The following is a 23097-nucleotide window of genomic DNA, read 5'->3' on the forward strand; positions in this document are numbered from 1 at the left end:
AGTCCTTTTTCATGCATGTTTCAGAATTGTTTTCTGCCCAGGAGTCCATGTGGGAATCCTGGCAGTGCAGCTCTTCCTCTTTTTGGTTTGGTGTACAGACCCTTGGGATACCTGTATGGCACTCATGGGTGGGGGTACAACCCTGTGCCCCTAGTGTATGTTTTTGGGCACCTGTGTGTGACCCACAGAGCAGGGTATGGGCTGAGGGCATCTCCATGCTGAAATTTGACAGGTGCTCCAAGTATCCTCCATTTTGGGATACCCAGGCCCTGCATTGGAATCAGTTGATTCCTGATAGAAGACAAGATGGCCCCTGTGGCCTCTTGCTTTCTATTGTCTGTTACCTTGTTTTTCCCAAAGTCCTGGGAAGCCCTGACTCTGCCCTTCCCCCTGACTGGCTGTTGGATGGAAGTTCTATATATGGTATTGTGGGGAAGTCCGGGCCAGACTGGCTGGAGCCTTTGCAGTGACTGTATGTTGTGGGTGTGATGAATATGCACTTCATGTTGTGGGTGTCTGGTTTCTGGTATGTAATACAATGGATGAGACAGCCCCACCTGAAACTGGTATGAATGTGGTGTGGAGTCCTGAATGGCTGGGTACTTGTCCCAATACACATTACTTGTTGTGAGTGCCTGGAGGTAGGATAATGGCCTGAATGTACTGTGAGCCTGATTGGCTACCTGCCTGCCTGAATTCCCTTAGAGACCAAATAGTATATCTGGGGACCTCTCACTGATGGAAAACGTTCAGACGCTGAAGTCGATACTTGATGCTTACTCTCGAAGCCGAGCCGGAAGAAGAAGGTGAACTGCTGTCCCTTCGGTGCAATCTGAAAGCTGCTGTGCCTTCAAGAAACGGATCCGAGAGAGGAGCTGGCTAGGAGACCTCTCCCCGAGCTACGAGGGACCATCGTGCACCAGCTGATCTTTGCCAAAGCTCCCTGGAAGCAAGACCCTCAAAAGGCTGCTAACCGGAGAACGGGACCGCCGCGGAATCTGAAGTGAAGCACCCAGACATCCATCCATCGTCGTTTACCAGGGTTTGAAGGTTTTCTATAACCGCTGGAAGCCCGTTGAAGTGTGTTGCCAGACGCTGGGACAACTTGACGTTGTGCTGTTCAACAACCAGAGCTGCTACGCTCCACCTTTGCCCAAGACATTTGACTCCCTTATTCATCCTCGTCGACCACTTTGTCCGGCTGGAGAAAGTCAAGGTCATCGACAACTGCAGAGAATCCACCGGTGGGTTTCCGGGAGCCAGCCGTGGTCACGTCCCGATCGCCAACGCCAGACGCCGACGACCGATGCCCTTGCTGGGCCAAAGTTCTTCATTGACTCTGTGCGGCAACGAACTATCATCGTCAAGGTATACCGCACGCCTCATCTTCATAGGGCGTTCACAAACTTTCGTCAAAGAGCACCGCGAGGATCGAAGCTGCTCCCCTGACGACACCGTTCACACTTTCTTCACTTGGAATCTCGATGACCCGTGGCTCCTGCCTTAGATGGAGTTCCCTCAAGAAGGGCCTGTCGACGACTCATCGAAGAACTCTACGAAACCAGGTAGATTGGGGTCATGGAACCTTTAGAAACACCCGAGACTATATTAAGCATAACTGGACTGGGCTTGTCAATACGCTTTATTTACAGGTTGTCCAGGTGGGGGGATCCTCACACCAAACTGTCTCTAGGTAGACGGGAGACTGTTCTGCCATTGCTTGATTTAACTTGCATTCTTTCTATGGTCTACCATTGATTCATCTTACAATCTGAGTCGTATGTTATTGGGGCCGTGGGTGCATTTTAAAGGAATCAATAGTTAAGAGTGGTACAACGTAGACCTGTATATATTTGCCATTATAGTATTGCCAGAGTACAAAGTGCATTATTGTGATTGTGTACATAACGTGAACCTTATTTATATAAAGACTGTGTTTTCACTAACCTAGTGTGTGGAGATTCCTTTGTGGGTGCTTGGGGACTACACTTTACTTAATAACCAGCCTGCATCACCTCCTGAGAGCTTAAGTCTTGATTGCTCGACCATAGCTACCGAATAGAGAATCTTGGCTGTGGTACTCTGTGCTTCGACTCTGCCATATAGAGAGCAGGAGTGCAGATACCAACCTCCAGTCTTTACACCCTCCACACAGGTGATCCTCCCTCACTTGTCCACCCCCACGGTTGAGATCCAAAAGCTATGGCCCTTCCTCGGCCAGCTGAGCAGGAGATCACCAGGGAGTGGATGTGAGACCGCCCTCAGGTTGCTCACAGGGGGAAAAGGTCCCTCTAATAAAACACATGTGAAATCTGCTGTTTTCACATTCCGGTGTCTTCTAAGTTGGCCAGCCTCGTGCTTTCTTCCTTCTGCTACTACTGCTACAGCTCGCATTCTAGTCACAGTTCCATCTCCTTCCACTTCTTCTAATTTCCTGCACCTGAGGGGGCCTTTTATACCTCCCAGGTTCCTTCAGGTGTGTGTTGTTAGGTTTAATTGCCTGACTACTGCAGTGGCTCTGAGGTTTAACTGCCTGACTGCTGCAAAGTCGGTTTAATTGCCTGACTCCTGCGACTACATGCTTCTTCAGCCCTGTTCCTCATCCCAGTACTCCTGGGTGTACGTAGACCCTTTCAACAAAGTTGCTTCTTTTAACATTTGAGCTATTTCTATGGGTAGATTTATTTCCCATAACTTCAGTAAAAGATGGACTGTTAGAATTAGCTGTTAAAGGTGAAGATATTAAGTTTAAGGCACTCTCTCTAGATCCTGTTACATTATACCTTTGGGAGAAAGGAGAGTGTTTGTCTTGGAATACTTTGAAAGATTTCTCCGTTAATACGACTTGCTCAGATTTAACAGAACGTATACCCCGGGTCACAGATCTTATATGTGGGTCCGGGACATTATCATGGTAATATGCCATTACCTGTATTGGAAATCCAGCAAGACACTTTCTTTCAGAGAACAAATACTGTGTCTCATCCCACAGGATCTCCTCCCCATTCTGGGCCCTGTCTCCTCCAAGGTGAACTTCCTGCAGTACACCACCCCCAAGGTCTGGATCAAGAAGTGTCTGCCTTTCCATGGCCACCTAGGAGGAGAGTTTAGGCAGGGTTTCAGTGAGGGATCTGTAGGATTCTTCACAATAAACGTATATGCAGTTAGTTCGAAATGGGGCACACACATGCCTAGGTTCATTATGTGTTGCTATGTGCCTCCGCTGGCAGACTGCGCATAGGATATAAATATATTTTGGCACTCAAGCGCGTGTGGATTCTAGGGGGGGATGTGAGCAGGCACAACATTGATCAGTCTTGTCGGATTTCTCGATGGAGGGTGCTTGCATGCTTCAGAGCTGTCTGACTGGGTCAGCTAGTTAAGTGGTGGCCCGGGCACATGGAAGAGGCGGCCACTGCATGGCCTGGCCTGCTTGAAACTGGTTGCACCTGGTGGTCCTTGTTATCTTATTTTAAGGGGCGCTGCTTCCATTTATTTGTCTTCTAGACATTTACTGTGCTGGTGCAAGTTTTGTTGGTCTCTGGTGCTGCTTTGCAGAGGTTTATGCTAGTGGTTGCCTGCTGTTTCCGCCTGTTGTAGCTGGCAGTGTAAGCTGAAACATGTGGAGGTGGAGGCTGATATGGCAAGTTCCCAGTCTTCTTCTACAAGCCCAGACTGCTGTTCTTCCTACAAGCGTAAGAGGGCTCTTGCCCTCTTGGATAAATTGTTGGTCCGCACTTGCATGAAGTCCCTCCGGTGTGCGTATGAAGTCCAAATCTCTGGGGCTGTCATCCGCTTCATCTTCTGACGGGAAGTCCTCTTCGTCTTCCTCTGCAGTGCAGGCTGAAGCCGACGATCCAAAGGGGAAGTATCTAGATAAAGAGACAATGGCTGCTTTGTTGGTGCAGGTGGAAGAATACATGTTCTTTCATTAACCCCCACCCCCTGCCTGATGTGTTATCTGGATCCAGGCCTCCTGCACACAAGTTTCAAAATACTATCAGGGCGGGACTGACGTTGCTTCCTGAGATTCGGGATGAAGTTTGCAAGTACTGGCGGGAGCCTGAAAAAGTGGCAAGTGGTTACTTTATGGCTAAACTTTATCCACTAGATGGGGAAGAGGGGTCACTGCCACAAGTGCTCCAGGTAGATACTATCTTGTCGAGTCTGGTGGATCACTAATCAATGGTGGCTGAGGAAGCGGCTATTTGGGATACAGTTGATAAAAAGTTCGATTTAGCCCTGAAAAGGTTTTACACAGGGGCACATATTGTGAAGGAAGAGTCGGATTGTGCTCCCCTACTGCAGGCTATGCAGTTGCAGGTGGAGCTCCTGTCCGATTTATTATAAGCCCCCTGGTGTAAGTCAATTTAGAGGGTCACAGAAGTCTGGAAAAACACTTAGTTCCAGCGTCTTCAAAAAAGTCATGACACCAAATGTTTTGGGGACAGGGTCTGGTGGTTCTGACCAGCCTGGAGGGCCGTATCTTCTGACCTGTGGATGCATGCTTTGGCCATGACCCAGAATGTCCAGGAACATTTGAATATAGGGACAATCGAGGAGGTTCCCAGGACAGATATGGCCAGGGGGTTCTACTCTGTTATATTTGTGGTGTCCAAACCTAGTAGCAAGTTATGGAATATCATGGACCTCAAGAGGATTAAGATGTTTGTGCATACTCTGAATTTCAATATGGGGAGTCGGCAATGGATCATCCCACTGATCGAAGATTATGATTTTTTTTGTAGCCTCCCTGAATCTCTAGGACGCATACTTTCAAGTGCCCATTCTTAGATCGCATCAGAAGTATCTGCGATTTATTTTTTTGGGCAGGCATTTCCAGTTCTGGGCCTTTCTCTTGGGTCTCCAGATAGCTCTCAAGGTATTTACAAAGGTGTTGGGTCCAGTGGTGGCACGCCTTCATGCCAGGGGGATAGAGGTGTTTCCGTACCTGGACGACTAGTTGCTCAAGGCTTCCTCTAGGGAGTTGTTGATGGAGCAGGTAACTATTTTCTGTGAAGTGTTGAAATCTCTGGGGTTCCTGATAAATTGGAACAAATCTTGTTTGGAGTCTCTCAGGATCTACAATATTGTCATGCATGCTGGACGTGGTCCTACCTCCTACGCTCGTAGAACAGCTAGACCGTTCTATTCCAAATGGCGGTTGTTCGATACGTTGCCGGGAAAACGACGTTTGCACTTTTCACGTCGCTAACTTCACGTGTTTTCTGCTTCGTCACGTGAACTACGGCATTACGTATTTAAGCAGCGTGGACACTTCACTCGCTGCTTCTGATCGAATCATTTGGCGTTGTGTAGCTGAACCTCCGGTCTGCATCCTCGCAGGTTACTACAGCTACTTTTTGGGCCTTCTATAGCGTGTTTTCCGCCACACGCTGATTCCTGGAGCTGTTTGGTTGCGTGAATCCTGCTCGCGTGTAAATCCACATGCGCACGTTGTCTTCAAACGCTGCTGGCCTGGACTGCGTGAATCCTGCTTGCGTGTAAATCCACACGCGCACGCTATCTTCAAGCGCTGCTGGCCTGGACTGCGTGAATCCTGTTCGCGTGTAAATCCACACGCGCACGCTATCTTCAAGCGCTGCTGGCCTGGACTGCGTGAATCCTGTTCGCGTGTAAATCCATACGCGCACGCTATCTTCAAGCGCTGCTGGCCTGGACTGCGTGAATCCTGTTCGCGTGTAAATCCACACGCGCACGCTATCTTCAAACGCTGCTGGCTTGGACTGCGTGAATCCTGCTTGCGTGTAAATCCACACGCGCACACTATCTTCAAGCGCTGCTGGCCTGGACTGCGTGAATCCTGCTCGCGTGTAAATCCACACGCGCACGCTATCTTCAAGCGCTGCTGGCTTGGACTGCGTGAATCCTGCTCGCGTGTAAATCCACACGCGCACACTATCTTCAAGCGCTGCTGGCCTGGACTGCGTGAATCCTGCTCGCGTGTAAATCCACACGCGCACGCTATCTTCAAGTACGGCTGGCCTGGACTGCGTGAATCCTGCTCGCGTGTAAATTCCACACGCATATATATTGTCTTCAAACGCTGCTGGCCTGGACTGCGTAAATCCTAATCGCGTGTAAATCCACACGCACACGCTCTTTTCTTCACGGCTGTACAGAACCGCGTGTACTTGTTTATACCTTAAAAGGAGCGCTATTTTTCCAACTCCTGCACCTGTGATATTAACAGGGGGATTGATTCATTTCTATACTTTACTCTACGTGGGAAGGAAGCTTTCAAGGATAATGGGAAGGTGACAGTGAACAGTACTTTGGACGCTATCCTGTGGTGCATCAACCCGGTATCTAGCGTGAGCCTCGTTCCGTTCGGGATAAGTCTCCCTTACTAATCTTCCCTTCCTTGTCGTTTGTTCTACCTTGGATTCCTCAAGAGACTCTGCTGGATTCATCTGCCCTAGACTCAAGGTCAGTGTGTGCATTCATGACATTCTCTATTCCATCATACCCAGGTTGAGGCAGTTATTCATGATACTTTATTTTGTTCTAGGTTGACTTCCTATACCTTACCCACGCCCTTTCCAGTGATCCATCACTCTGCCTGTTTTACCAGTCAGAGAGTTGTATCATTTGGAAGGTCTTAACTTGACTTCACAACTATCAAAACGCGTGAACAGGGATCCGGAAGACCCTACCACCTGTATCCTTTTGAGTACCGTATCCTTTTCAGTTAATACTTTGGTGCTCTCTGACAAATATATAGGGGCTCATTTCTACACTCCGCCAGGGTGGGTTCTGCTGCCACTGGACCAGGCATTCCGCCTGCAGTGTCTTTTGGGGTTTCTACTGAGCAAGGACTGGATTACGGCCAGGGAAGTTCTTTGGGTACAGGGTCACATGGCAGCGTGTCTTTGCAGTCCCATGGGCTCTTCTGCACATGCAACTGATTGTGTCCCACTTACACCACTCTTGGTGGATGGATTCCCAGATGTACAAGTCGCAGATAGCCATTCTCCCGGAACTGACTGTTTAGCTCCAGTGGTGGATGGATCTGGGCAATCTGTTACAGGATTTTCTGCTGGCTCACCCCTTACCGAACATTGTTACTTCCGCCGCCAGTGGCCTCGGGTGGGGGGCAGTGTTTGCGGTACTGGAAACCGATGCAGGCGTCTCAATCGTCGATTCGATGGAGCTGGCAGCAATATTTCTGGCTCTACAAACATTTTCCCGTGCTATATGGGAGTCAGCTGTTCTAGTCCGGACAGACAATCTGTCGGCATTGGCATACATCAATCGACAGGGTGGTACGAGGTTGCATCGCCTGGAGGTTCTAGCATTCCATTTGGGATGCTGGGCGGAGAACAACCTGCTATCTTTGCAAGCAGTTTATGTGGGATCGGACTATGTACAAGCCGATGACCGGAGCAGTATTTTCCCATCGTCCAATTGGATCTTGCCCAGGTCGGTGTTTCACAGGGCCTGTCTTTAGTTTGGGTCACCTGTGCTGGACCTGTTTGCATCACCAATGGTTGCTCAACTACCCCGGTTTTGCTCCAGGTTACCGTCACTGGGGGGTTGTGGCGTGGATGCCTTGACACTGGAATGGCCACAGGGGCTTATTTATGCCTTCCTGCCAATCCCTCTGCTTCTCAAGGTGATGCTAAAGATTAAGGACTCGGGTCAGAGGTGATTCTGGTGGCACCAGTGTGACTACGATACTCTTGGTACTCTCTTCTTCTCGACCAGGGCATGTGGCTCTGGGATGGTTCCTGCCCTCTTTCCCACGCCCACTCTGGATGGGCCGGGGCCCTCCTGCCTCTCGGATTCTGACTTGGGGGCTTTGGAGGTTGAGAGGCAGGAATTACGCAGACAGGGCTTAACTCCACAACTGGCGTTGGCTATTCAGAAGTCCAGGCGTCCCTCGACACTGAAGTTGTATGAGGCGCATTGGAAGAATTTTGCATGGTTGTGCTCTAGGAAGTCGGTGCATGCCCTGGACTGTTCCGTACCTTTGATTTTGCAGTTTCTTCAGGATGGCTGGCACTTGGGTCTAACAGTGTCCTCTCTTACGGCCCAGTGTGCAGCGATCCAGTATTTCAGGGAGCCCTGGGTTCTCAGTTCCCAGTGTGAGCAGTTGGTCTCCAGGCTGTTGAAAAGTATCCTTGTGTCTAAACCCATGGTGTGTGCTGGGTTTCCTCTTTGGGATCTTCTTTTGGTTTTGCGGCAGGACTCTGCCTTTGAGCCAGTGGAGTCAGTTGATATCAAGTTTCTCACATGGAAGAAGTGTTCTTGGTGGCCATTACCTCGGCAACAAGGCTGTGTGAAATTGGAGCGTCGTTGTGCACGGCTCCGTTCCTGCGAGTTCTCCCGGATTCTCTGGTACTTAGATGTGATCCGAGTTTCCTTCCTAAAGTCCATTTAAAGTTCCATCATGTTGATTTGCACAGCCTTGAAATGTATTACAGCTAACTGGAAGGATTTTCGATCTCTCTCCACCAGAGGATGGTGGAACTCTATTTGTAATATTCATAAAATGGAATTGTGCATGGCTAATGTTTTGAATACAATCCCTAAATTCAATGCTAAATGGTTCTTTTTCATCCGCTATCTTAACTATTTCAATGTAACTGCACATGGTACCTGAACCTACATACCCATTTTGAATCTATTAGATATTTGCCTATAATCTCATCCATATGCTTGTCATATACTATTATTATAACGGCAATAACAGTTTGAACAAATATAACATTATACCAACCTTTCCCCTTACTCTCCTCCCATTTGTTTTGTGTATGTTTGCTGTTTGTCTACCAGTTTGTTTCCCCATCTTTCTATTTCCAATTCCCCCTAATTTATTTTCGTTGCAGATTTGGTATAACAATTCATGTTCCATATTCTATTGCTTCCATAACCTATGCTCCAAGAACTTTGTAAAATAATACATATTGGGCCTCATCACGAGTTGGGCTATATTCCCGGCTATAATACCGCCGACTGTAATAGCCCTAGCACCGGATCACGGGTTGGGTCTTAACGGTAAATCCCCATTCTGATTGGGTCCATTGGATCCAATGGGGAATCTTCGGTGCTAATACTGCGGGCTAATACAGCCAGCTGTAATACCGCCGAAAACAGGGATTTTCACCTCCAGAAAAAAGCTGGATGTAAAACAGCCGATTTAGTGCCCAACTTGTGATAGGGCCAGCCCTTAAATGCGGCTCTAATACCGTTACCTCAGCATTTAAGGGCTACAGCCCAACTCGTGACGAGGCCCATTGTCTAATGAATGTTTTAAGCATTATTAACTTCTTCACATGTTATTATGGTCATCCTATGTTTATTTTTAGCAATTAGTTCCTCTAGATGTCTGCAACTTGCAAACACATATATTATCATTATTACTTAAAATAATAAAAATTATACATTTTTTAAAAAAAATTCCATCATGCACTTGATATTGTGCTGCCATCCTTCTTTCATAGTCCCACCTTGCCTGAAGAGGAGCGGTGGCATAAATTGGACATGAAATGGGCGGTCTTGGCCTACCTGGACAGGACGGCGTCTTTTCAACAGTGTAACAGTCTGTTTGTGACATTTGGGGGTTTGAAGCATGGCCTGAAGGCATCAGTGACTACGATTAGCCGTTGGATTAGACAGGCCATTGCTTTATCCTAGTCTGAGGCAAAGGTCTCTTTGACGGCTTCTGTTCAAGGTCGCTCTACACAGGGCACGGAGGCATCTTGGACGGAGGCAAGGGGAGTGCCAATTCAGCAGATCTGTAGGGGCGGCTACCTGGGCCGACCCAATTTTGTTTACCAAGCACTGTCACCACAATTTGCACATGCAAAGGTCTTCCTCCTTTGGGGAGAGCGTGTTGAGTGCTGCGACTGCAACTCAAGGGTGATTTGTTATGGTGTTCTGAAATAAGGTTGGCGATGGGATGGTGCAATTGCACACTGGTTGGTCTGTTTTTGGTTTTCATGGATCAATTTTTCGCCGCTGTCTTTGGAATGCCTCACAAGTAAGTACTGGGACGAGGAAGAGGGACGTGGAGGTAATAACCAGGTAACTTTCTGGTAATCGTTATTACTCCTAGTCCTCTCTTCCTTGTCACAGTACTTACTGTTGTGGGGCACTCTCCATGACCCGTGATCCCCCGTGAGCTCCCTCCCACTACAGATGCACACAGGACACGTATGGCCAGTTCGGGCTCCCCGATCACTCTAACGTGGCCGGGAACGCCCCGTTTATTTATACGCACGCGGCAGAGTGCAGCGTCACTCCGCCGTGTGCTACACCCTTAAAGGGCCAGCACAACACTCCTCCTTTTTCATGAGGACAACAACAAAACAACTTAACAACATCTTTACTAACCCACACTATTCACAGCAACCAAAACCCCACACTAGACCCCTTCAATCACAGCCACCCGGATCCCTGTGACACTTCCGCATCCCAGCCAGTTCATCCAGACTCACGACTCCAGCACATAGTCACTGAGGCAGACAGGTTTCCCTCGTCCTGTCCTCAGGGGGTACCTCCTGCCTGCCTCCCGTTTAGGGGATCCATCGTCAACTATCTCTCTTAATCTCACATTTCGGGATACAGACGCCTTGCCGTCCAAGGCCGTTACCATGAACCCCTTGACAGTCACCACATCCAACGGCTCTGGCTCGTAAATCAATGACATTTTCCTGTGGGGATGCCTGTTCTTGATGAGCACCTCGTCCCCGGGAATCAGCTGCTGAGACATGAGGCCTCTCCTCTGTTTCTCTTGTTCAGTCCTTAGCTGTCATGATCTCTGCTTCCAAAAGGTCAGGGTTTTCCCAACTCCCTTGGAAGCAGATCCATAACCCAGGTTCCGAGTGCCAACCAGTCCCAATTGGGACCTTTTGGACCCAGTCCTGGCGCCAGTGGCACCAGGCTCATAAATATGCCCAGTCCCAGCGCTGGAAGCGCCGGGCTCATAATGCTTGGGTGGACTTACCTGCAGCAGACCATGCTGCTTACTTGCCTGCCAGTTGAGTCTCTGATCCTCTTCTGTTCGGAACTACTTTTCCTGTTGGGTGGGGCAGGAGCCACTCCCTAGATTCAGAACACTGGAACTCTTCTGGAAAGCAGGAACTCTTTTCTTACCTAGGCGTGGCTGTGGAAGGAGACACCTAAGCACTACAGGAGGCTATTTAAACCACACCCGATGGATGAATCTTGCTTTGCGTTATTCTGCATCCTCAGCAGCAGAACGCTCATCGTGTCTTCTGCATCTGATCCTGGGCCTAAGGAAAAAGGCTTACCATTCTGAATCCAGTCTTCAGCAACACCTATAAAGACAAGAAAGAACAGGTTAGCATTACGGTCTTCAGTGACAGCTCTTCACTTGCCTGGTCCATCGGCTGTCACCAACGCCTCGCGCTGCATTCCGGCATCTGAAAGACAAAGGCTTACCTACTCTTCGTGCGCTCCGGAGGTCTTCACACTGCATTCCGGCATCTGAAAGACAAAAGCTTACCAACTCTTCGCACGCTCCGGAGGCCTTCGGCGCTGCACCCCGCATCTGAAAGACAAAACAAGGTGCGTTTAAAGACATTGGGGAACTTTAATACTCACGTGCCATTACTCCTTTCCACATCTAACCCAGTGGGTATTCCGGCACCCTGCAGCCGCCCCGAACTTGTACCTGCAAAATAAAAAGAGAGTTAGAGCGCATCGTGAAGCAGGCAACAAGCGCTTACTTACGTGCTTCCAGGCGCTTCTATTCATCACACGGGCTCCATCTTCAACTCACTTCAGCCCGCCATCCGCCATCGCCGGAACCCTGCAAAACAAGAGACATCATTACTAAAGACTTTAAAGACATTAGAATTACTCGAAACTTACCGTTCGTGCAGTAAACGACGGACAGCAGTCCTCTGAAGTCAAGAGGCCTGCTCCCCTTATCCAGTGAAGAAACTGGTTACAGCACCCTGCCTCGAGGCAGATGGAGAGCACGGCATTCACTTACCTAAGGTGAGAGCGTTAACCTTTGGGGTTCTACAGGAGAAGAGAAAGGGAAGAAGAGAGAGACATTCAATAACCCAGTTCATTAATCCCACATTTTCTATCTGCAGACATCTTACCCTTCGAGCCAGACATACAGTGCACAGAGGTCCAGCCCAAAGAGCCAGCCGTGTGTTACACATCACCTTTGAAGATACGGTATACGCCCAGTCAAGACCGGCGCCTCTACGGGAATCAGGTGAGCGTTACATTAGCCTCCGGTCACGTTCCACCTGTTGATCATCAATGACAGCCAGCTCTTTCTCCCTGACCTCAGGTATCAGCCTTCTCGGGCACTGTCTGAAGAGAGCTTCCGCAGGCGCCACTCCCGTCGATGTGTGCGGGGTGGTCCGGTATACACGCAGAAACTGGTATAGCGCCCTCTGTACGCACTGGCCTTGCCCCTGCACAATGCGGAACACCTTATTGAGAGTCCTCATCATTCTCTCCACCTTCCCATTTGCCCCAGGCCACAATGGGGTAACCTTCCTGTGATGGATCCCATAGCTCTCCATCAGCGTGGCAAAGCTCTCGCCTTGAAAAGGTGCACCATTGTCTAAACACAGCACTTTGGGGAGTCCATGAGCTGCAAAGATTTTCTCCATCACCACCACCACGTTCTCAAAGGCGACAGACTCCACAAGCTCAACTTCAGGGTATCTGGACCATTCGTCCTCCACCACCAGAAAGTGTGTTCCCCGGGTCGTGGACCCAAAGTCCCCATGCACCACCTCCCACGGCTGAGAACCCCGCAGCATGGTTTCAATGGTAGGCTGCCTCTGGGCTGGAGACACCGCCTGACACCATACGCAGGACGTAACAAACTGTTCCACCCATCTCTCCAGCTCGGGAAACCAAACCTTCAGACGCAGGCATGCTTTTGTTTTGGCCGCTCCTTGGTGCCCCTGGTGAGCCAGACCAATGACTTCCTGAGGCCAGATCCAGAGAACAAGAGCTCATCCCTTACTTTCCATAGCTGTTCAAGAGTGACTTTCGCCTCCTGTGTCCTCTTCGCCAGATTGTCCAGCACCGCCTTCCAGGATCCTTGCTGCATCGCTGATCGGGAACTCTCATCCTGGGCTGCCGCCATCTCCAGATCTTCCAGCGGCACAGAGTTGGTAGTCACTGCCTCCACCACCTAGCGAATGTGTGCATCTGCCTCTTTCGCACAGTCATCTGCCCAGCCTTCCGGGCTACCTCTGGGGTGGCGAGATAAATAGTCAGCTGCGTTGTTACTCCCAGGCTGATAAACCAGCGAAACCCCATATTCGAGCAGTGCCAACATCCACCGCTCAATCCTCGCAGGTGGTTTGGAGGACGAGCCTGCTAGGATGGGCAGCAGGGGTTTGTGGTCCATCACCACCATCACCGGCCACCCTAGGACATAAAGTCTGAAGTGCCTGCATCCCCACAGGACAGCCAGTGCCTCCCGCTCGATCTGGGAGTACTGTTGTTCCGTCTCGGTGAGAGCCTTGCTGGCGTATGCATCACCTGGTGGTATCCAGCTCTAAGGTCTAATTTGAAAAAGGACCTGGCTCCCTGTAACTCGGTGATGATGTCATCAATGGTCTGTGTTAAATGCCTCTCTCTCTTGATGGCCTTCTTGGGGAGGCACATGTCAACACAAATCTTCACCGAGTCCGGCTGCTTCGGCTTTCTTGCCACTATAATGGGGGATACCCATGGGGTTGGGCCTTCAACCTTTTCAATGATATCAAGGGAGATCAGATTGTCCAGTTCTCGATCCACCAGCTCCCGCAAATGGAAAGGCACCCGTCGATGTTTGAGAGCAATGGGGTGCACCGATTCGTCAATGTGCAGTCTCACCGGATCACCTGCCATTCGCCCAATGCCTTCAAAACAAACTGGAGTACTTGTCGAGTAGCATTTGAATGTCCTCAACATACACAGTGTATGTGAAACTCACAAGTCCTAGGGCTTCAGCCGCCGCACAGCTTAACAGTGTTACTGCTCACAGGTGTCACATAGAAGCAAGCCCTTATCCGAGAAATCCTGTGTCCCACATCAGCCACAAAAGCACCATCAAGGGGGATTGGTTGTGATCCCCCAAAAGTGAATATACGTGCCTTGGGAGCAGCCAGTTGTGGGGGGGACTCCATGGCATCAACATGTTCTCTTTCAATAACGTTGACAGAGGCCCCAGTGTCCACCAGCACCGGGACAGATGACTTGTTGACTGTGACAATACATCGTGGTTGCTGTCTGTTCTTTGATTGTAGGGCCCCAACGCTGGACACAAAGAGGATGTTCTCCTCTTCCTCGTCTTCCTGCTCCTCTAGTCGGGCGCCTTCTTCACCCTGGTCTACCTGGGCGACATTGGGCGGGCGGGTTTGGCGAAAGTAGCCAGATCGGTCAGGACCTCTCAGCACCACCATGGGTAGAGAGGCTCTGCACATGCGGGCGTAATGATCAGCTAGATCCCACCAACCATACGCTTTCATCGTGGCTGGGCACTCAGCAGTATGGGGCAGGTCATACCCACACTTTAGGCATGCCTCCCCTGGCTTTCTGCCCCTGTCACGGAAATTACCTGCTGGCCTCCTGGCACCTCTGCCATGGCCTACGGCACAAACCTCTTCCACCTTTCCTGGGTGCACTGCTGCCTCCATCCTGGATGCCCTCACTTCAGACACCTCCTGGCACTGACCCAATTCGAGGATACGGGGTAAGGTGATTCCTGGCTCCCGCAGCACCTGTTTGCGTAGCTTGCCCGATGAGCATCCTTGGATCAGCTGATTCCTGACCATCACATCTGGATTGTCCCAGGCACATGCCACTGACAGCTGCCGCAGACGGCCATAGAAAGTGTTGAGAGTCTCATCGTCTTTCTGACGGGTGGAAGTCATTACACAGCGCTCATAATCCACATTTGCCATGGGCAGGAAGTAATTGTGAAGAGCCGCCTTTGCAGCGTCATAGGATGTATCTGCCGGTTGAAGAGATCCAAAAGTTTTGCGTAACGCAGGCCCCGCAGAATAAAACAGGGTCGCCAGCTTGCTGTCCTCATTCGTTTCCATGGTGTCCCGGAAATACATGTCCAGGCGATCAATCCACCTTTTCCACCGAGGCCCCAGGCTGGATGCGGGACCAGAGACGTCAAACTCAGGGATTGGCTGCAGCGCCCCTGGTGGTCTCATGTGGGCCATAGATTGAGGTGCAGGATGAATCACAGGTTGGGCCACAGCTTGGTCATTCATGGGTTAAGCACACAGGTTCCCCACCTTAATTCAAGATGGGGCCGCAACTCACCCCACACAGCCTGCTTTCAGCTGGAATAAAGTTAGAAGCAGGCTTGCTTGATCATCATCCCCACCACAAAACAGTCACAATGCAGCCTTGAGACGTCACCACTTGAGCAAGCCAAAGCACACAGCCAGTGTGCGGCAGATGAATCCACAGGAGAAAGATGGATGTGTCCCAATGAGTCCAAAAATGTTGCCAGGGAGGCCTAGGGGACCAACCTAGAAAACAGCAGGCCACCCCCGAGCACCTCACCTCAACTTGATGAAAATGCACTTCAAAAATCGAAATTTCTGGGTTTCTGATGTGCTGTGCGTGCAGAAAAAGCTGCCCGCTGTTGATAGCTCCAAATATTTGGTCTGGATGGCGCACAGGCACCCTTCTAGAGGGCCTTGACCATCCTAGGCCTTATCCTCAAAATGGCTGTCGAGCTGCGTGGGCCACTCCCTCTCCACGGCATTGAACAAGACGAAATTCATCTCATGCAGGAAAAAAAATATTTTTCAAATCACTGCTGTGCCTGGGTGTGGCTCCAATTTCGTCGCCACTGTTGGGGCACTCTCCATGCCCCATGATCCTCTGTGAGCCCCCTTCTGCTACAGACCACACAGGACACGTCTGTGCAGTTCAGGCTCCCCGGTCACTCTAACGCGGCTGGGAACGCCCTGTTTATTTATACGCACGCAGCGGAATGCAACATTACTCTGCCGCGTGCTACACCCTTAAAGGGCCAGCACCACACTTACGATACTCGTTGCTGTGGCGTGAAAACCCTTCCATTATATGTTAGGGGGTATTGCAACTAGCATGTTGTAGTGGGTGGGGGAGTATTGTACTCTATGGAGGGGCGGGGCAGGGTTGGGTGTTAAAAGATGGAATGGATCCCTGAGGTTGGCAACCTCACAAGTAAGTACAGTGACAAGGAAGAGTAGGATTAAGAGGAATAAAGATTACCGGTAAGTAACCGGGTCATTACTGTTGAATCTGTCTTTGAAAGTGAGCTTTCCAGTGGCCTCCCTTTTCTTTTTGAATATTCCTCCCCATAAACAGGATTAAGTACACGCATCATTCCCTAAAGATGAAAACAACAGAAATTATATAACACAAGTTGTCCTTTACAGAACAAGTAGACGAATAATTACAATAAAAGATTGTTTTTAACAAGTTTATCAATCGATGACAGTTTTAAGTGTTCATTCAGATACGAAGTTCAATTACATGCACGTTCCAGACATCTTAATTATAACTGACCCGGGCCAGTCTAAAACATTTTTCAACATTTTATATTCCGCGTGAACGTGAAAATACGTACTTATATTTTCTTTTCCTTTACTATTACTTGCTTTTTAGTTGATAGGCGCCAGAGACAATTTCTCCAGCTGAACCTCTTTCAGTCCCTCTTTACTTTCTCACTTTCCTCTCTTTCCACTTCCGAGCTCCAGCAGGGCAGCCTCCCATTGTGTCTTTGCGTCGCCATGGTGACGATGTGTACAAGCCTGCAGTAGCACGCTCAAAGGGAAGAGGGAGGGAGGGAAAGACAGACGACTTCTATCACAGCCGGGGGACTTGTGACAGGCAAGTAAGTGAAAGGTCTTTAATATATTAATATTAATACACTCATTGTAGCTACTAAGCGATGGTCGAGGTCCTTTTGCCCTTGATTCTGTATAAATGCGGTGTATTATTAATCTCTGCAAGAACGAATCAAACTGATAAGCATGCATTGCACACTGCTGCTGTCCAATAATCCAAACTATAAATGCAAGAATGACGAAAAGAAAATAATCTTTCGCCAAAATTAATCCGACTGATAAGAAATACAGTCTCTACTCTTATGTGCACGTGTTCTACTTTCTTATCGTTTACCACTCAAGGGCAGTAATTTGCCTGTATTGCTGCAGCGATGCCTATCATGTCTTAATATGTTATGTGTGTCACACCTTCATTTGCTTCTACCTGGAAGAAAGATCTGGACCCTATGTGTTACCCATCACTTTTAAACGTGTGCACAACGTCGGAACTATTACCTATCCTTTGGAAATGTCCTTCCTTATCTCATCCTTCTTTGCTTACCCTTTATATCTGATAACAGTGTTTTCCACATAAGCATCAACACATATAAAAAGAGCTTTGTTGTCCATGGCATTTTAGCAGCCGACATATCTAAACCTTTTGAAAGTCACGGCCCCCCATTGGGATTACCCTATTCAACTATGTTATGTTATAGTGCATTTGTATAGCGCCTTATGTACCATTGGTATGATCTCAAAGCGCTGTGGGTTGCAAGCCCTCTGGGACCATGGTCCGTATCAGTTAAGCGATTGGTGTAGTAAATAGTGCTTCGGTGCACTTGGTATGTGAGCAGCCAGAGTGGTTTGCGCGGGCTGGCTGAAATCTAATGGTAAGTGTGGTGCAGTGGATGTCCGTGATCAGTGTAGTGTGTGTAGCAAGAAGGGTGGTTTCCGAATCTGCATTCTGGCTGCCACAGGGCATGTGTAAGAGTATGTGCGCTGCTAGGCCGATTTTATTAGTGGGGTATATCAGCATTTTACCAGGCTGTTGAGGTGTTCTATGAGCGATGTAGGTTTGTGTGCAGCTAGGCCTAATTGATTGAGGGGTGTAGCTGCGTTTTATTGTTTGTTGATGTGAAGTGGAGAGTGAGCATATTGGTAGGAATGAGTGTTTGAGGTTATCAGTGGGTGGCCCCCTTACTTGGCATGTTTTTGGAGCTCAGTGCGCTGCCCGTGTCTGCACTGGTGGTTTGTGGTTCATTGCGGAGTAAAATGATCAGTGGCGTATGTTGTGTTATCTTGCTCAAATCGTCCTTTCCCAGACGCTTTGTAGTCGGACTTGGAGGGCCCATTATCCGGATGCTGGAGAGATAATAAACTGGGTTAATGGGTGCTTCTTTGGTTATTGTATGTTTTTACAGGCGGTTCTATCCAAGCTTACTTACTTTTGTGCCACCAGTGCTTGTTTTTAGGTTGTTATTCCTTGGTAGCCAGGCGACACCTCTATTGATCATATAGCACCAACTGTGCCTTGGTGGTTGAGGTAGGTGCGTGCGGCCTGCAACTGCATAGACCGGAAATCCTTGGTCTATATGCTGACTTCCGTGCCCTGACTGTTCCTGCTAGTCAGGGGTGAAGTAATTAATTAATTGGTCAGCCGTCTTCTGTGGCTCTCCTGTTGGTTTCTGGTTAGTCCTGACTTTCACAGGACTTAGGTCATTGGGGGATTGGTTTATGGCCTTGCGCGGAGCTTTCCCCGGATTTGGGAAGAGCCATGTTTTCACTGCTTTAGGGAAAGCCATGTAGTCCTGGCTGTGTTGAATACGAGGAGGTAGCGAATTCCATAGAGTTGGTGCCAAGGCCGAGTAGGCTGACCCCCCCCCCCCAGTCTGGCTGAACTGGATGGAGGGATCGTTAGTAGGAGGGAGTGCTTGACCTTAGGGTGCGTGATGGATGGTAGCGCATGGTCTTCTCTTGGAGGTATGTCGGGCCGGCTTACTGCACTGCTCGGTGGGTGATGCATAGCATTTTGAAAGTGGCTCTTCTTCCAATGGGTAGCCAGTGGAGGGTGCAGAGAGCGGGCAAGATGTGGTCTCTTTGTCCCAGTGCAAGGAGGAGTTTAGCAGCTGTGTTTTGGACTCTTTGGAGTTTAAGTTGATATGCCAGAGCACCCAGGTACATGGAGTTAGCATAGTCCAGTCTGGACATGACCATTGACATAATAGAGGTCAATCTGTTGGGGAAGGAGAGGTAAGGGAAGATGCGTCTCAGCTGTCTGAGGTGGTAGTGACAGGATTTGGATACATTTATGATCTGGCAGGACAGGGTCAGGCCTGAGTCCAATGTGCAACCAAGGTTTGTGACTGTGTTGAAGGTGTGGGGTGGGGGGAGTGCCATGGGAGTAGTTGCAGGAGCTGTGTAGCCACATACTGTGATCTCTGTATTCCCTGGGTTGAGAAGGAGGTGGTTTCTAGACATCGATTGGTCTATATCGCTGAGGCAAGCTGCTATATCTGAGTGGTGATCTGAGCTCGTCTTCGGGATTCTTAGGATCATTTGGCTGTCATCAGCATAATTGTAGCAGGTGAGGTTGTATGAGCGGATGATTCCTGGCATCAGGGTCAGGTAGAGGTTGGAAAGGAGCGAGGATAGGCAAGCGCACTGGGGTACTCCAGTGTTTACTGGGCGAGCTGATGAGGTAAAGGGGGGTACGATAGTGATGTTTCCTGTTGTTAAGGAACAAGGCAATCCAGTTGAGTGCCAAGTCCCGGATTCCAAGGGAGTGGAGCCGGTCGAGGAGGATTGAGTGGTTAATGGTGTCAAAGGCAGCTGAGAGATTGTGGAGAACCAGAGTGGTGCATTCTTCAGAGTCTGCCGTGCCTTTGAGGTCGTCCCATACCAATATCAAAGTGGTCTCGGGTTCCATGGCGAGCCCTGAAGCCAGACTGAGAGGGGTCTAGTCGGTTGTTGGATTCGACGAAAAGGTTGAGTTGAGAGTAGGCAGATCGGTCAATGAGTTTTGCCAGGAATCTGGTGTTGGAGAAGGGCCTGTAATTGGATGGTTCGAGGGGGTTGAGGCCTACCTTTTTAAGAAGGGGGTTTAACGTGCGGTACTTTGAAGGGTTCTGGGAAGTAGCGGGAGGTGAGGGAGTCATTGAGAATGGACCTAGCCTGTCCTCCTGCCCACAATATACGTAGGATAGCCCGAGCATATCTCAGGTCCAGGTGTAGAAGTGTAGCAACAACAAAAAAAGCAGTTGAACTATGTTCCCATCTGCCCCTCTCCCTCTATTCCCCCTGGATCCCATTCTCAATCCTGCTTCCCCTATTGCCAATACCTGGATCGTGCCTTTCCTCCACTTCACCCCAAATATTGTTTTCGAACTGTAGTATTCACACTGAAGTAAACGTAGTGAAATAAAATGACCACCATTATTTTCAACCATTGTTATGTTATGTTATTTGGCATTTATATAGCGCTCTATATATCATTGGTATGACCTCAAAGTGCTGTTCAGTTGAACGCCCTAGGGGACCGTAGTCCAGGTCAGTTGAAAGAGTAGGATGTCGAAGGGTGCTTGGGTGCAGCAATTAAGTGTGTAGCTGATGTAATTGCTTAATGGTAACTGCATCCTAACATTAGGTGTGGTGGTGTTGGTAGCGGTTTAATGTGTGCAGTCTGGCGGGTGGGCACCAAGACTGGGTTCTGGCTGGGTTAGGCCTGTGGGACGCTTATGTGTGCAACGAGGCCGTTTTTTTCGTGGGATATAGCTGGGTTTTAATTTGAGTTCTGAGCTGTTAATGGGATGGTGTTCGTATGTGAGCAGCTAGGACGAATTGATCGAGGGGTGTAGCTACACTCTAATTCTGTGATGGGGTAGAGTAGAGAGTAAGCATAGTGATATTATATACGATGGTTCATCCACACAGCGCCCACAAACAATGCACTTCAAAAGCGCTCGCCGACAAGGGAAGGAACAAGGGAAAAACGCAAAGACACTCCCACAGGCCATGAACAGCAGGCATGTGAAGACTAGCCACTGCACTCAGCCTAGCGACACCCACACAGTGCAAGTGCCATGACACAGACAGGAGGGAGCAGTACATGAGGACCGGAGGGGCTGGGGCACACAGCGACATGAATTACATGGGAGCAGGGGGTTTGGGGCATACAGCCATAGCATAGAGGGGCCAGAGGGTGTTGGGGTCACAGAGAGACATCACAGGGACCAGAAGGGCGGGGGTACACAGCGACATCAAGGGGAACAGAGGAGGCTGGAGCACACAGTGACAACACTGGACACGAGAGGGGCAGGGGGCACAAAGCGAGGGACCAGAGGGGGCTGCGGCACACAGTTGAGAACACAGGACACGAGAGGGGCAAGGGGCACAAAGCGATATCTTAGGGGACCAGGGGTGAGCTGGGGGCACACAGTGACATTGCAGGGAGCCAAGGGGCACACAGTGACATCACAGGGGACCATGGGGGTTGGGGCGCAGTGACAATACGGGAACCAGAGGGTCTGGGCACAGAGTGAGACACAGTGAAACATGGGGACCTGAGGGGTTGTGGGTACACAACGACATTAAGGTGAAATGAGGGGCTGGGGACAAACAGAGACATCATGGGGACCACAGGGGGGGGAACGCAGCGTAACACAGGGGAGTGGAAGGGGCAGGGCACAAAGGGACATCACCGGGACTAGAGAGGTTGGGCATAGAGCAACAACATGGGGGGCAGGGGGTAGGGGCAAACAGGGACATCACAGGGACTAGGGTGGCAGGGCATACAACGACAGCGCAGGGGATCAGAGGGGTGCACAGTGACATCACGGGGAACCAAAGTGCAGGGGGTACACAGCAGCAAAACAGGGAACCAAACGGGCACACAGCGACATCATTGGGACAAGAGGGGGACTGGGTATACAGCAGCAGCACGGGGGACCAGAGGGGTACACAGTGACAACACAGGGAGCCAGATGGCAGGGAGTACACAGCGACAACACAGGGTACACAAGGGGCTGGGGGACACACAGTGACATCACAGGGACTAGAGGCCGCTGGGCATACAGTGATAGCACGGGAGACCAGAGGGGTACACACCAACATCACAGGGAACCAGAGGGCGGGGGTACACAGCGACAACCTGGGGGACCAAAGGGGGCTGGGGGGCATACAGCGACATCATGGGGGACCAGAGGGGGTTTGGGTACACATAGTGATAACATTGTGAACCGGAGGGGCAGGGGCATATAGCGACATCACGGGGAACTTGAGTGGGGAATGGAGGCATCCAGCTCAACACAGGGAAACAGAGGGGCAGGGGGTACATAGCGACATCGTGGGGGGGGTGGCAGGAAGCGTACCTGAGGGGGACAGGGAGTTGACGGAGGCTTTGTTGTTGGTCTAGTATGGTGAAGAGGCAGCAAGGATATGTGAATATAAGTAAGGAGAGGGAATTGTGTGGAGTTATAATGTAAGGAGATCATTATTCTGCATTTCATTTCAGTTATGCGGGTGCCTAATAGCCCAATTAATGAGCGTATTCATTGATGGCATTGTTGGGAGTTTCAATGAGCATTAGTCATCGGGTTGCTGGAGTTTCAATTGCTTCAGAAGGTCGTGGTTGGTATTACAGAAAGAACCACGTTTTTAGAACTTTGCAGAATGTCATATAGTATTGGGTGTGTCGAATATGTGGTGGAAGAAACTTCCACAGAGTCGGGGCCAAGGTTGAGAAGGTGGATCCTCCAATCCTGACAGAGTTGGATGCTAGAATCACTAAAAGGAGGGCAGTGTTTGATCTTAGGGTGCGGGATGGGAGGTATGGTTTTATATTTTCTTGCAGCTATAATGGGGCGGTCTTGTGCACTGCACGGTGAGTGATGCACAGGGTCTTGAAAGTGGCCCTTCGTCCGACTGGGAGCCAGTGGAGGGTTCGGAGAGCAGGACAGATGTAGTCTCTCGGACCCAGGGGGAGGAGCAGTTTAGCAGCAGCGTTTTGCGCTCTTTGGAGTTTAAGATGTTATGCCGGGGCTCCCAGGTATAAGGAGTTGGCATAGTCTAGTCTCGACATTACAATAGACATAACTGCGGCAAGTCTGCTTGGGAAGGGGAGGTAGGGAAATATGCTTTTGAGAAGTTTGAGATGGTAGTGACAACATTTTGAGACATTGTTGATCTGACGAGAGAGGGTTAGGCTGGAGCCCATGGTGCAGCCTAGGTTTTTTACTATGTCGGATGCGGGGTTAGGAGGGCATGGGTGTGGATGAGGTAGAAGGGCAGTGTTGCTGCACATCATGAT

General features: G+C 49.8%; 1 protein-coding gene across 1 annotated transcript in view; it reads left to right on the forward strand.

Moving 5' to 3' along the window:
• Positions 1-16762: 16762 nt before the first annotated feature.
• The window catches only part of KIF9 (kinesin family member 9), a 1188236-nt gene continuing 1181901 nt past the window's right edge, over positions 16763-23097 (forward strand). Inside the window, exon 1 of the mRNA XM_069645790.1 lies at positions 16763-16861. The gene's annotated coding sequence lies outside the window, so the exon portion shown is untranslated. The remainder of the gene's footprint in view (positions 16862-23097) is intronic.

The sequence above is a fragment of the Ambystoma mexicanum genome, chromosome 2p (assembly GCF_040938575.1).
Source record: "Ambystoma mexicanum isolate Mex_15411 chromosome 2p, UKY_AmexF1_1, whole genome shotgun sequence".
NCBI classification, from domain to species: Eukaryota; Metazoa; Chordata; class Amphibia; order Caudata; family Ambystomatidae; genus Ambystoma; species Ambystoma mexicanum.